Source organism: Panthera pardus, unplaced genomic scaffold (genome assembly GCF_024362965.1).
Source record: "Panthera pardus isolate Hobbes unplaced genomic scaffold, ASM2436296v1 HiC_scaffold_2, whole genome shotgun sequence".
NCBI lineage: Eukaryota > Metazoa > Chordata > Mammalia > Carnivora > Felidae > Panthera > Panthera pardus.
The window spans coordinates 66,956,243-66,968,304 of NW_026526765.1; the positions used below are offsets into that span (position 1 = coordinate 66,956,243).

Here is a 12,062-nt window from a genome sequence, read left to right on the forward strand (position 1 = left end):
GAGAATGAGACACAGAATCCAAAGCAGGCTCCAGGCTCTGCGCTGTCAGCACAGAGCCCAATGCAGGGCTGAACCCACAAACCTTGAGATCATGACCTGAGCCGAAGTAAGACGCTCAACCGACTGAGCCACCCAGGCGCCCCTTCTATATTTCATTTAAATCGAACCAAGTGAAGCTTAAATTACTTATTTTTAGAAGTTCAAAAGTTCGAAGGGCAAATTCAAATTGCCAAGAATTTAAAGTACATTTAAATTTTGGTTTAAATGGGGGGAGGAGACCAATTTCCATGATATATTTCAAATTTAAAAGGATATTTAACTTCAGATTTTTAAATGAAATATTATTTACTATCATCTTTTCTTAGTTTTTCAAATCAACAGCATCAAAAGCAGCAAGCTATTAAACAGCATATTTGGAGCATTTCCATTTTATTAAAAATTGTATCAATTAGAAAAATAATAGATACAGCAAAATGCTCATAGACACACAACCACTGTTCACAGTGGTCATCCTTGGAAAGTGGGATTATGGAGTTATTTCTTTTTCCTTTGTGCTTTTGAATATTTTTCTCTTTGTGTTTATCTTATAATGCCATACATGTATATACATATGTATATATACATACATATATAGCAAATATATATATATACACACCATATCTATATATGCCATATATAATGCCATACATAATATATATATTTAGAGGCAAATAATACCCTCTAAATATTGTTGGATGAACACATGAACACTGACCACATATTACTAGTAATTACAAAAATTATATATTAAAAGTTTAAATATATTTAGAAATAATTTCTCTTCATATTTGAAATAAAGGAAACATGTGAATCAATTTGATTCTATCTCAAATATCCCTTTCGTCAGGATGACTTAGTTTTACAAAAGGCTTTCAATCTCTTACCGAAAGTGCATGATTCACTGAACAAGACTTAATTATTTATACAGTCATTGAGTATTTGTGACAAATCCAGAATAGATAATTCCTCATAAGGCCTAAACTTCTGGAAACAAAAAGTACCCTTCAAAACAAAGAATACATTTTAGAAGCTCCTAAAAATAACTTCTTAGTATCTTAAGAAACAATTCTATTACTCTTGACTCAGACTATGATTCAAGCTCTTATTGAGTAAATCAGTTTGTAGCCAAAACATTTGTCTAAATTTTTACTGTTATGTATTGCACAAGTCAGAGATTCAAATGACAAAATTCTGAAGAAAGTTCTGACCATTACATGTTCAATACTCATGATAATTTAAATCTAAAAGCAAGCCAATGTAAAAACTTCACATTTTACAATAATGTCAGTGAAACATTAATTGGTGTTACCAGTTTGCATGTATCTCAGAATACAGCTCCTGCCATCCCTATTTAAATAAAAATGTTAGCATTTACAGTACATATATATATTTGCACTAAAAATATTTTCTGATTAAAGTGAAATACTAACAACAAATTGTATGTTAAGGCTATTAACGTGCTTGTACTCACAAAACATGCCCTTGGTTTCAAATATCTGTTCATTTATGATCAAATTTGACTGTTTTTAGTAAACGTTAGTAAGTAAATACTATAAATATGAACACATATTTCAGAAAACCTTCTGAACCTTCTGCAGCTTAAAAAAACTAATGACTAAATACAATGAATAGGATTAAAAAAATTTTTTTTTTAATGTTTTTATTTATTTTTGAGACAGAGAGAGGCAGAGCATGAGCAGGGGAGGGGCAGAGAGAGAGAGGGAGACACAGAATCTGAAGCAGGTTCCAGGCTCTGAGCTGTCAGCACAGAGCCTGACACGGGGCTCAAACTCACGGACTGTGCAATCATGACCTGAGCTGAAGTTGGACGCTTAACCGACTGAGCCACCCAGGAGCCCCACGAATAGGATTTTTAATGTCTTAAATATTGCATTCCATTTTAACATAGACATGTTTGGGCTAATTTTAAGACTTGTGACTTCAAAAACTGATAAGAATATGGGCAACATTATTAACTAGTACAAAAGGAGTTAAAATTCGAGCTCCTTTCAGTTATCTTAATGGACTCTTATACTTTGTTAATATTTAACTTTCTTTTTACTGGGAGATTTCTATACTTTATAGTGAAATCGATTTATGCCTATGAAGATATCAAGTTTCTTTAAAAATAATAATTATGTATTGAAAAAGCACATGCTAGTGTAAATCCAAGTTCTCCAGATGATAAGCCATCAAATAAAGCTGATATTCATTTAGAAACCTCTGGTCTTTAGATTTATATTGAGTTATAGCAAGACAAAGTGAAAGAGAATAAAATGAGACCAATCTCATAGGCCATATTGGCTATGAAGATCACTTCTCCCATATTTTCTATATTTTTCACAGAATCTGGGAAGGAGCTGAACTGTTACAATGGCAATGGGATTTTTAGTGATGTACAAACTAAATGGAAGATACAATCATAGTCTTCTACAAGCCAGACTTAATCTGCCTCAAGAGGCAAAAGTTTCCAAAAGAAATCTGCCTAGCACCAACATTACAAGCTTAAGTAGTTTTTCTACCTCCAGTCTTTTTTTTCTTTAACTGGCAAACACCAAAACAGTTTTTTATACCCCTGCTCAAAGAATATTTCATGGCTTTCTACCGCTGACAGTGGAACTGAGTCAGTTTGGAGTTTAATCATGGAGTGCCCTGAATGGCATATCAATTCATTAGTTTTCCTACACTGATAGTCTTCTACTTGTATTAAATTTCCTATGGCTGCCATAACAAATTACCACAAAGGCCATGGCTTAAAACAACAAAATTTATTATCTCACAGTTTTGCTGTTCAGAAGTCTGAAATGGGTCTCATTCTAAGCTAAAATCAAGGTATCTACAGGGCTGCATTCCTTTCTGGAAGCTCTAAGGGAGAATTTGTTTTCTTGTCCTTTCCAGCATCTAGAGACCAAATTCCTTGGTTCAAGGCCTCCTTCCTTCATCTTTTTTTTTTAAATTTTTTTTTTTAACGTTTATTTATTTTTGAGACAGAGAGAGACAGAGCATGAACAGGGGAGGGGCAGAGAGAGAGGGGGAAACACAGAATCTGAAACAGGCTCCGGGCTCTGAGCGGTCAGCACAGAGCCCGACGCGGGGCTTGAACTCACGGGCCGCGAGATCATGAGCTGGGCGGAAGTCGGATGCTTAACCCACCGAGCCACTCAGGCTCCCCTCCTTCCTTCATCTTCAAAGCTAGCAACAGTGGAGTCTTCAATTTGCAGCACTCTGATCTTGCTTCTGTTGTCATCATCTCTTTCTTTGGCTCTTGTTCTACTTCCCTCTTACACTTTTATTATTATTTAAAAAAATTTTTTTTAAATCTTTATTTTTGAGAGAGAAAGAGAGAGGGAAAGGGAGAGGGAGGGAGGGAGAGAGGGAGGGAGGGAGAGAGGGAGGGAGGGAGGGAGGGAGAGAGGGAGAGAGGGAGGGAGGGAGAGAGGGAGAGAGGGAGAGAGGGGGAGAGAGAGAGAGAGAGAGAGAGAGAGAGAGAGAGAGAATGAACAAGCCGGGGATGAACAGAGAGAGAGGGAGACACAGAATCTGAAGCAGGCTCCAGGCTCTGAGTGGTCAGCACAGAGCCCAAAGCGGGGCTCAAACTCATGAACTGCAAGACCATGACCTCAGCCAAAGATGGATGCTTCATTGACTGAGACACCCAGGGGCCCATTCCCTCTTACACTTTTAAAGATTCATCTCAAGGACCCTTAAATAGGTCCACCTCAGCAATCCAGGATAATCTCCCTATTTTCAGGTTACCTCATTATCAACTATTCCATCTGCAACCTTAATTCCCCTTTGTCACATCATTATTCTGCCTATCACACTACAGCTTAACTTTATTTCAGAACCTGCATCCTAATAATAGTCCAATTAAACTATTTTATAGAACCATTTAAGGATTAAATGGGCAATTTTGGACAGATTTTATAAACTACAAAATACTTTTTTAAAGTAAAGGATTACTAATTGCTCTATTGGTCCAAATCAAAGTTCATCTTCAACATACATTTCCATGAAGTAATCTACCATCCCATCTTGAATCAATTCACCCTCCTCTTGTCTCTATTGTTACTACCTCTTTTATGGCACAAACGCATTTTATACCTTTGTGTGCACGTTTCCTTTCCTATTCCTGACTATAATAATCTTAAAAAAATTTGTTTAATGTTTGTTTATTTTTGAGAGAGACAGAATGCAAGCAGGGGAGGGGCAGAGAAAGAGGGAGACCCAAAATCTGAAGCAGGCTCCAGTCTCTGAACTGTCAGCACAGAGCCCGACATGAGGCCTGAACCCACGAGATGTGAGATCATGACCTGAGCCGAAGTCGGCCGCTTAACTGATTGAGCCACCCAGGCGCCCCATGACTATAATAATCTTGAGGGAAGAGTCATACTTGATTTTATCTAGCATGTTTCATGGTGTGTAGCACAATATTTTGTGCATTATAGGTATTTATTAAATATTAGTATAAGGAATGATTCAAAATTAATCTCCAGGGGTGCCTGGGTGGCTCAGTTGGTTAAGCGTCCGACTCTTGATGTTGACTCAGGTCATGATCTCATGGTTTCGTGAGTTCAAGTCCCACATCGGGCTCTGTGCTGACAGCATGAAGCCTGCCTGGGATTCTCTCTCTCCTCTCTCCCTCTGCCCCTCCCCTACTGGTGCTGTCTCTCTCTCTCTCTCTCAAAATAAATAAACATTTAAAAATAAATAAATAAGACTGATCTCCAAAGGTATCCAATGCAGATGCTCTCATGGAATAAAAGTAGAACAAATACTGAATAATGAATATTATTGCAAAATAACTTTCTAAGAGGAAACAGAATGCTTTAAATAAAAACCCTGGGCCCTGTAGATGGGAAAAATGCGATGCAGCCTTGGGACCAAATTTTTAAGGTTAGGTGGCGGCACACTAAGAATCACTTTAGGAGCTTCAAGAAGTTTTCAAACACCATTAAATCAGAATCTCTAAGAATGAAGCCCAGGCATTAGTATGTGCTGCCAGGATTAAGTACGAAGCAGTTTCCTAGCTTCAGCTGCCAAAGTTCCCACTGTACTACGGGAGGGAGGCCATTTTGAAATGCCTTTTCATTTAGAGTGCTATACAGCTTGAGGCATCTGCTTAGAGAAGAAAAAACTTCTTCCTGTCAAAAAGCTCTCTAGGCCTATATTAGCAGTTAAGATGAGAAAAAATATGTAGAACCAATAAATATACAGAAAATGTTCTACTACATTAAGGAAGCAAAGAAATAAAAGCAAGAATATCATTTTCACCTATCTTATTCAATAGGTGAAACTTAAAATAATATTGTGGGTCAGTAAGGATACATGAAAATAAGCAGCAGTTTCAAAAGTCCTTAAATACTATGTTTAAAATGCTCATACTGAAGTAAGCCCAGTTAAAAGAAATTATCCTACATACAGATACATGCACAAGAATTATATTCAAAGACACTCAGTGTTGTTCACACTAGGGAAATGTTAACAAACAGCCTCAATGATTGAAACAAATGTTTGGTTCATTATACTTATGTTACAGTTAAAGAGAATTAAAATTATGTCGGATATACAAGTGCATAAAAAGGGATAAAATACTTAGGAATAAATTTAACCAAACAGATGAAAGATCTGTACACTGAAAACAATAAGATACTGATGAAAGATATTAAAGACACAAGTAAATGCAGACACTCCATGTTTATAGAATGGAAGAATTAATATTGTTAAAATGTCCACACTACCCAAAGCAATCTACAGATTTAACACAATCCCCATCAAAATTCCAGTGGCATTTTTCAAACAAACAGAACAAATAATCCTAATATTTGAGTAAAACCACAAAAGACCCTGAGTAGTCAAAGCAATCCTGAGACAGAACAAAGCTGGAGGCACCACACTTCCCGATTTCAAACTATGTTGCAAAGCTATAATAATGACAACAGTTTGCTTTTGGCATAAAAAAAGACACAGGGATGCCTGGCTGGCTCAGTCAGTAGAGCATACAACTCTTGATCTCAGGGTTGTGAGTTCTAGCCCCATGTTGGATATAGAGATTACCTTAAAAAAACAAAAAACAAAACAAAACAAAGAAAAGACACATAGATCAATGGAACAGAATAGAGAAAAATGTGTATATGGTCAGTTAATTTATAACAAAGGAGCCAAGAATATAAAATGGGAAAAGGACAGTACCTTTAACAAATGGTGCTGGCAAAACTGGACAGCCACATGCCAAAGAATGCCCTATTTTGCACCACACACAAAAGTCAACTCAAAATGGATTAAAGACTTAAATTAAGACCTGAAAGCATAAAACTCCTAGAAGGAAACATATAGGAGGTAGGTTACCTGACACCGGTCTTAGCAATGACTTTCTGGATTTGAAACCAAAAGCAAAAGGAAACAACTGGGACTACATCACACTAACAAGCTTCTGCACAGCAAAAGCAACTATCAACAAAATGAGGGGTGTCTGCGGTGGCTCAGTCAGTTAAGTGTCCGACTCTGGTTCTGGTCATGATCTCACAGTTCATGAGTTTGATTCCCGCGTTGGGCTCTGTGCTGACAGTTCAGAGCCTGAAGCCTGCTTAGAATTCTGTGTCTCCCTTTCTCTGCCCCTCCCAGATTCGTGCTCTGTCTCTGTCTCTCTCAAAAATAAACATTTAAGGGGTGCCTGGGTGGCTCAGTCGGTTAAGCATCCAACTTCGGCTCAGGTCATGATCTTGTGGTCCGTGAGTTTGAGCCCCGCGTTGGGCTCTGTGCTGACAGCTCAGAGCCTGGAGCCTGTTTCAGATTCTGTGTCTCCCTCTCTCTCTGACCCTCCCCCATCATGCTGTCTCTCCCTGTCTCAAAAATAAATAAACATTAAAAAAAATTTTTTTTTAAATAAAAAAAATAAAAATAAACATTAAAAAATTAAAAAATATATATTATTCAACCATGAGAAAGAAGGAAATTTTGCCATTTGCAACAATATGGATGGACCTTGAGGGCATTATGCTAAGTGAAATAATCCAGACAGAGAAAGACAACTACTGCTTGGTATCACTTATAGGTGGAGTCTAAACAAAAAGCCAAACTCATAGAAAATAAAAAATAAAATGTCACAGAAGATAATTATGTAATATATAAACACATAATTTATATAATATTAGTGAAAGTGTAGAGTATTGTATGTTTAAGATGATACCAACTAGCTTTTTTTTTTTTTTTTTTTTTTTAAAGAAGAATGATATATGTGCACAGATAAACCAAAATATGTCTCCTCCCTGGGTATAGGATTTTAGAAATTCTAATTTTTCTGAATTTTGTAAAATTTCCATAATGTAACACACATTTCAATATATATTATCTGTAATTTCTTTTTAAAGTTAAATACTTCTAAGTTGAACACAATTTGAAATCACATTTGAAGGAAAAAGAAATTAAATTAATATTTATTACTCATCTAACCTGTGTCCAGAAGCAGATTCAGATTTTGTGGGGACCAGAAGCAAATATAAATTGTGGGGGAACCTTCCTTAAGTACAAATTAATTCAAAATTGCTAGGGCTACAGCAAAAGGGCTTAGGAAGGGCCCATGCAATTAGGGCATTAACCTTCATTAGTTTCATGATAAATTTGCTTCCAAATCAATAGCAGACATTACATTAGGCAAATACATATAATGTCATCTAATCCTAATAAAACCTCTGAAGAAATTGTTTTTTAAATCACTATTCACAAACACACAGAATTGAGGCTTAAAGCAATTTAAAGACTCATCCAAGTGCACACAACACTGAAGTGGCAGTCTGACTCCTAAGCCAATGTTGATCAAACTGCTCACCTTTCAGGTCTCATGAACACTTCCCTACACTAAATCATATCTAAGTATGTTATCTCCCAGAGCAGCTTGTACTTCTCGTTTAGAACCTCATGTCTCATAAAAAGTTACTTGTTCAAGTATAATCCTGATGATTATTGCAGCACCTGGCTGTGCAGAAGGTGCTCAATAAATATTTATTATATGAATACATTTTTAATAATCAGAATAAGTGAAAATGAGAAGACTCAAAATAGTTTTGAAAATGTCTATTTGGAATCTACAATAAATCCCCTTCACCCATATCAGTGAGTAACCACAGATTTCTCTATTAGATACCTAGGACAAAATTTCTTTAAATGCAGAAGACATTTCTGTATTAATTTCATTAAATAAAGAGAAACATAGTTTGGAGTTGTTTTATGGGGGTATGGCAAATACAAGCAGTGCGTGGTAGTAGGCACATCAGTAAAGGCAAACAAACAAACAAACAAACAAACAAACAAACCAAGAAAGAAAAACTATGAATAACTTAATCATGGTTACTCTGAGTTAATTCTGCTTCACTGTCCTTGTACCATTTAAAATATGTTAACTATGTATTAGGTTAAACATGCCCTGTTGTTACTCTAGGGAGTATGCTACATTACATGGTAAAAAGGACTTCGCAGATATAACTGAGGTTATTAATTGGCTGATTTTAAAATTGGGAGATGTAACTGGAATTAAAATAAAAACTGAAAAAAAATAGGGAGATTATCCTGGGTGGGTGCAACGTAAACAAATGATCCCTCAAAAGCTTCAACGTGGTTAATGACTTCCCAAAGAAATTAGAATAAAATTTCAAATTCCTCACCTTGGTTTATAAAACTGCATAATCTAGCTTTTGTCCTCATTCCCACTCTCCTCTTCTGCCTTGCCCTTTCGTCACTCTTTCTTATGCTTTTGTACTGCCTTTCCTTTAGACTCAAGAACTCTGCTTCCAAATCTTCAAATGACTGCTCCATCGTTATCATTCAGATCTTGGCATAAATGTCACATCTTCAAAGAGACCTTCCATGGTTACCTTATCAACATTGGTACCATCCTTAAACTTTCTACCACATAATCCTGTTTTGTCCTCAAATCATTTTAAGATCTGAAAGGCTCTATCTATGTACCTATTTATCTATTTATTTTTGTCTCCCACATTGTTTACCAAAGTAGAAAATAAATTCCATGAGGACAGGAACCTAGATTCTTGTGCACTGCTGTTTCCTTCACACCTGGAACAGTGCTTCGTGCACAGTATGCATCAATACATACTCCTGAATGTATGAATGTAGATGATATAAAGATGAATTAGGCATTAATTTAGAATCAAGTAGGGGACCTAAAACATTTACAACAAAAGTTTTAATACAAGGCAACATCTGTATCAAAGGATGAGAGATTAGATGATTTCTGGCTAGATGATCAAGAAAAATTTCAGACAGAAAATAGCAACAGAACTAGCCTTGAAAGGTATTTAGGAATTTTTCAAGACAAAGATTTTGATTTTGTCTGTTAGGTTAAAGAATTTAGACTTCATCTTATAGGTAAATGAAAATAAAGATGTTTCAAATAAGTTAGGATACACAATTAGAGACAAGATTCACAGAAGTTAATAGGACTAGTTTCTAGTTCCTACTCAAGAGGAGAAATAATCAGAAATTATATGCATGTTACTATTAGTTTATAGTTAAATGTAATGACCAAAGACTTTTTCAATTGGAAAATATAATGGTAGGGAAAAATATTAAATTTTATATTCTGTAAGAAACCTAACTTTGCTTTATTTGGTGTTATTTTAGCAATTTTGACAACACAGTTATTTATTAATTTTATGTTGTTAATAAAACAACAACAAAAAAACCCACAAGGTCACCTTTGGCAACCATCTTATCCAACTAACAAAATATAAAAATATTTGCATGTAAGTAGGGGATATTTTGTTTTCTAAATTCTTAACATGCCCTAATCTGGTAAAGTGTCAGAAACAGGACATCCAATGTTTTAAACTATCCCCTTGGGGGAAAAAAATTCTAATCAATTTTTTAAAATGAAATGTTTAAAACAAGACTTTATGCTTGCCTTTTAAAAAAAAAAAATTATGTCTTGCTTAATGTTAACTTTGATCTTCACTGAAAACCAGAAATAGCTATAAGATTGCTCCCTAAAATACAATTTACAATACAAACTTATAAACCCTATTCATTTTAACACTAACAGCTCAGGGACATAAGTCACCAAAACAGTACCAAGTGTTTATGGTATCACTGTGAACACAAGAAAAAGAAGCATGCAGAGTGAGTTTTTGAAAATAGTCTTTCTCTAAGAAAAACATAATTAAAAGTTAAAATCACATTAACATTTAAATTATCATAGGGGTGCCTGGGTGGCTCAGTGGGTTAAGCATCCGACTTTGGCTCAGGTCATGATCTTGTGGTTCATGAGTTCGAGCCCCATATTGGGCTCTGTGCTGACAGATCATAGCCTGGAGCCTGCTTTGGATTCTGTGTCTCCTTCTCTTTCTGTCCCTCCCCCACTCGCATTCTCTCTCTCTCTCTCTCTCTCTCTCTCTCTCAAAAAGAAACATTAAAAAAAAATTTTTTAATTAGCATAAACTACCTAGATTACCTGAGGAATCCTTTATCAACTTATAACATATACACTGGCCTCTGAAATACATAAGGATCAATAAGGAAAAAGCCAATTTTAATTGAGGTTAAAAACAAAATTTCGTGTACATAAGAAAATAAATTATAGCCTAATAATGGCACTTACTTTATTTATTAGAACCTTAAACCAAATCTTTGAGTCAAGACTTTTATTCTCATTCCAATATCCCCAAATCCTTTACCCTAGATGAGGAAATAATCACTTTTTCAACACCCTATATACCAATTGCATTTGATATTACCTAATACTGTATCATTTGCTTTCTTTTTGAAAGTGTTCCCTTCTTCTTGCTTTATGCTAAATTTTAAAGATAGAAGGCAAAGTATAAACTAAAATTATTTCACTTCTAGGTACTTAAGGATAAATGTTTGCTAAATAATCCGAACTTATTATTAAGTAAAATGAAAAAAGAAAATCTACCTAGCATTACTGGACTGTGTCAATCAAATCAGAAACCTCTGGTCACTTGGACTATCCCCAGTAGTACCATATAGAGTCATTTTAAGATTTAGGATAATGAGTCACCTAATAAAAGAATTCAAAATGAATACTTAATATTATACTCTAAGAGGAAGAGGGAAATGAAAATGAAGGCAAATGAATAAATGTAATTCCCTCCTTCAATATAGATTAATGTTTTTAAAACTGAACTTCACATTTACTTTGTAATGCCTTTTTAAACTTTCTTAAAAAAATTTTTTTTGACAATTATTCATTTTTGAGAGACAGAGAGAAACAGAGCGTGAGTGGGGGAGAGGCAGAGACAGGGAGACACAGAATCCAAAACAGGTTCCAGACTCTGAGCTATCAGCACAGAGCCCAAGGCAGGGCTCGAACCCACAAACTGTGAAATCATGACCTGAGCCGAAGTTGGACACTTAACCGAATGAGCCACTCAGGCACTCCTTTTTAAACTTTCATTGTCAAATCCTCCAAGAATGAGCAGAATTACTTGAAGTGTCACATTGCTTTTATAGAAGCACAAAGTAAGATTTCTTAAGAATTGGACAAAAATTCATTTCACATTCTAATACCTTTCTCAGTAGACACCAACAATTAATCAATAAGCATCATGGTCCCAAAGCAGTCTATACCTAATACAATATGGAAAAGGCATTTTCTTAATCTTTTCACAAAGAAGGTCCAAAATTTAATTCAAACAAATAGTTATATCTGCTCAATAAAACACTTGAGACTTTCACAGAGAAGAGATCTTTGTGATATTTATTGTTTTACAAAAGAAAACACAAAGTTCTTTACAAAAAAAAAAAAGTCTCCAATGAAGTGATAAGACAACTTGACTGGATTTATCAACCATTTATTTTACACAAAAAGTCTATATAAAATATTATCTGTCGAGAAGCTTGGAGGGTTGATTCCCACCCTCTTCCCATGGTCCCTGACCACTTGCTTTGAAATAGTTTGTCTAACACTCCTATAATATTAAGAACGCTATGATGCTTGAAAGGTTTAAAAAATAAAACAAACTTAACAGTGGTTTCCTCTGGAGAGTAGAATT

General features: G+C 35.3%; 1 protein-coding gene across 6 annotated transcripts in view; it reads right to left on the bottom strand.

Moving 5' to 3' along the window:
- The window catches only part of APC (APC regulator of WNT signaling pathway), a 149,618-nt gene that overhangs the window by 95,846 nt on the left and 41,710 nt on the right, over positions 1-12,062 (bottom strand). The window lies entirely within an intron of this gene.